We start from the raw sequence: 3,874 nt of genomic DNA, 5'->3' as shown, positions 1-3,874 counted from the left end.
TGTAGGCGCAATACTCCAGGTGTGGTCTTACCACGACTCTGTACAACTGCAGTAGAAACATCCCTGCCCCTATACTCAAATCATTTTCCTATGAATGCTAACAATACCATTCGCTTTCTTCAATGCTTGCTGCACCTGCATGCATACATTCAAGGATGGTGTACCATGAAACCCAGGTCTCGTTGCATCTACCCCCTTTACCTAATCGGCCCACCATTCAGATAAAAGTCTACTTTCCTATTCTTGCCACCAAAATGGATAACCTCACATTCATCCACATTATACTGCCTCTGCCATGCATTTGCCCCACTTCACAACAGTATCCAAGTCACCGTGCAGCACTAGCATCCTGCTCAGAGCTAAACTCTGTACCCAGCTTAGTTTGTCATTCGCAAACATGGAGATGTGGCAATCAATTTTCCCTCGTCCAAATCGTTCAATATACTATTTGTTAAATAGGCAGGGGGCCCAAGCGCTGAGCCTTTGCGGAACCCCACTAGTCAATGCATTGCCATTGTGGAAAAGGACCCGTGTACTCCTCTCTTTGCTTCGTCTGCCAGCCAGTTCTCTATCCCCATCAATCCATAACCCCGAAATACCGTGTGGGCTGTACGTTTGTATAACTAATATCTGATGTGGGGACAGTCGGCGAAAGCCCTTCTGAAAGTCAAGGACTAGAACGACATCCATGGTTATCCCTTATCCATTTACTAGTTACAAATCCTCGAAAAATGCTATAAGATTCAGTCAGTCCCTGATTTACCTTTCATAAATCCCATGCTTGAACCTTTGGTCCAAATAATTTCACCAACTTTCCAAATTATTAGGCGACCCCCTCTTTAATAACCAATTTACCAGTGTCCCCAACGACGGCTGTTAGAATAAGGCGGGTCTGTAATTCTTCATATTTTCCTTCCGCTCTCCCTTTGTTAAAAAGAGGGGTACTTTAAGCGCACTTCAATCCTCAGGAACTACTATAGAATCTAACGAGTTTTGAAAAATGAGCACTAATGCAATCAACTATTTCTGGGGTTACTTCCTTATTACTTCTGGGATGCAGCCTTATGCTAGCCCTGGGGATTGAACGGCCCTTTAACCATTCAATTTACCTAAAACCCACTTCCCGTCTAACTGGATTTACTCGGTTCCGCCATATCATTTGGAACTACATGTCCCAGGCTATTTCCGGCTAATTATCTATGTTTTCCTTAGTGAAATCAGAACCAAAGTAAATTATGCAATTGATCTGCTATGTCCTGTTCACCATTATCAATGGGGAATGATGTGCCTGCGGCTGTTCTAGATCTATAGTACATCGAGCACGTGTAGGCCGAACGGGAGGATGGTTCATGACGGAGTGGAGAGGGAGAGAGGCGTGAGAAGAGAGAGAGAATGAGGAAGCGGGCGGGCGGGATAAAACAGGAACCAGTGGTGAAGGACCTGACCGTCACATTTTTTTTTTTTTGGTTTCCACAAAGGGGGGGCAAGCATGAAAACAAATTCCTGCTTTCGAACTTTAACAACAAGGAAAGAACTTGGTGTGTCGTTTACACCAGTAAACCACCGAATCCTGGAGCTAACTTCGCTGTCAGGGCAGCCTAGCGTGGATGAACATGGATTGGTGATGTTTCGGGTCGATGCCCCTTCGTCAGGATTGAGTTAAGACATACATGACACTCACACGCCTCTCAACTCTAGAATAATAGCTTTCAATTTCAAGGCCACATTGCCCATCGTTGCCATGGACCTGAATCTGCCATTCTCGCCATCCAAAATACCTCAACCCTGCCTCCTGCTCTATTTAAACAAATATCCAACCCTTTCAATTCCGACTATCTCTCCGTGTCCAGTCCCTTCCCACATACTCCCAGGAATCCTAAAATTCCTCCTCAGCTTTGCAATAACGTTCAAGTTGGGGGCACCCATTGCTCCAACTCTCCATTTTGCCGATATTAGTTCATCCCTAAGTATCCAAACTTATTGTTGCCAACGTCACACAGGGTCCGTTTCTAATCCTCCATCCCGTTTCACAAACCCGTAGTGCCCTGCCAGACCCATCGTCTCCGCCGGCACCTGCCGCACGAGCCAGAACTGCACGTGCTTCGTTTCATATCTTACACCCATCCAGCTCCTTTCCAAATATATATTACAACACCCTCCAACACCTCAATAACTTCACAGTGAAAGTCTCTCTTTAAAGGTTCCACAATTTGCCTTACCACGGGACGTAGTCAGTCTGTAGAACGGGGACCGATGCGGAAAAATTACATATCCATGTTCCCCAGAGATGCTCATGAACACGCGGACTTTCTGCAGCCAGTTTGTGAACTTTCCTGTTTATGAATGTCCTTTCTTACAACATTGGGGGCCAAATACGACCCCTAACCCGGCAGAATCTTGAGGAAAATAAATGAGCGAATGTTAAACAATACAGGGACGAGGGCTAATTGCCTTTTTAAGATCGCAGAGGATAAGCAGGCAGACCAGGGTGTGAGCTTTAAAAAGGAGCGCGTGTGAGCATGTAGGTCGGACTTTAAAAAGATGCGCGAAGGTGAGCGTAGTTCGGGAGCTTTAAAAAGAGCGCAAAGAGACAGCCGGGCAGTTATCTTGAAGGTCGCAGGGGAGAAACTAAGCAGACCAGCGCGGGAAGTGGATGGCTGCTGAGAGACAGCTAATTAGTTGTGTGGCGAGGTGTCTCTTGTTAGATAAATCAAATGGGGGTCATGTTGGACGCGGTTCTAGTGGAGGTGTTGAAAGTATTAATACATGTGACCGGAGGGGGAACTTCTTTATCAGGAGAGAGATGGTTAGATGTGTCGAATAAGCTCCCGTGGACGTGGTAACGAGGCCAGGGTTCGATTTGTAATGTCAAAATAAATTGGATAGGTATATGAAGGGGAAAGGAAAAGAGGAATGAGGGGGGTTATGGTCAGGAGTGCAGGGAGATGGAATAGGGTGAGAATAAGTGTTCGGCACGGAGGTAGATAGGAGCGCGAGATGGCACCCGTGTTTCGGGGTTTTGGTGTAAGTGTTATATGGCTATATGGCTGTATGGCTTTCAAGGCGTCGCGGCAACGGCGGTACAGTTATCGGTTGGTGTTTATTTAATTAACCTTGGAAACTTCGGGACGTGATGTTCAGGGAAGCTGACTTGCAGTTGCGTTTGGTGCAGGTTGGGGGAATGGCTACTCAACCTGTGGCCAGATGCCAGCTCCCTCTGGACGGACATGGGATGCCCTTCTGGTGCTGGCCTGAGGAAGACGAATACGGTGACTCAAACTCTGGTGCTGAGGCTCGACGGCTCGCCACGCACGTCAGGCCAGCCATAGTGTAATATGATATCCAATGACAGACGGTGCGGACAGGAGAGTCTGTGGGAACAAGGGGAACTCGGAGAAAGGTGAGTTGCCCCATTTTTTCCTGCAATGTGGGAAATGGATCACACCACCCGCTCAGAAAATATAGAAGGTTCTAAAAAAAAGAAAATCTTACACCAAAGCGGTGTTCTGGAATCTGGATACTTTCGTCTGTGATTGCATGTCCTTTCACAATGCAGATTGCTACTCCGATTCGTTTGGAACGGTGCTGGGCTGTGAAGCATATCGACTGCAGTGTCGTGATTAAGTATCGACAAAATAGAAGGACAGCAACACTGCAGACTCTGGTTTACACAAAAAAACACAAGAATAATGAGTAACTCTGCCGAGTATAGCAGCAACCTGGCGCGGTTTAGGGCGGGACAATTCTCAGATGGATGTTGCGGGGGTGTGGGGGAGCTGGAAGACGATGAGGGGCAGGTAATAGGTGAACAACATTATGAGAGGAGATATACTGACAGCCAAAAGGTTGCTACAGAAGCCAGAGGGTAGGACAA

Source organism: Leucoraja erinacea, unplaced genomic scaffold (assembly GCF_028641065.1).
Source record: "Leucoraja erinacea ecotype New England unplaced genomic scaffold, Leri_hhj_1 Leri_450S, whole genome shotgun sequence".
NCBI lineage: Eukaryota > Metazoa > Chordata > Chondrichthyes > Rajiformes > Rajidae > Leucoraja > Leucoraja erinaceus.
Note: the sequence above shows the minus strand (reverse complement) of the source record.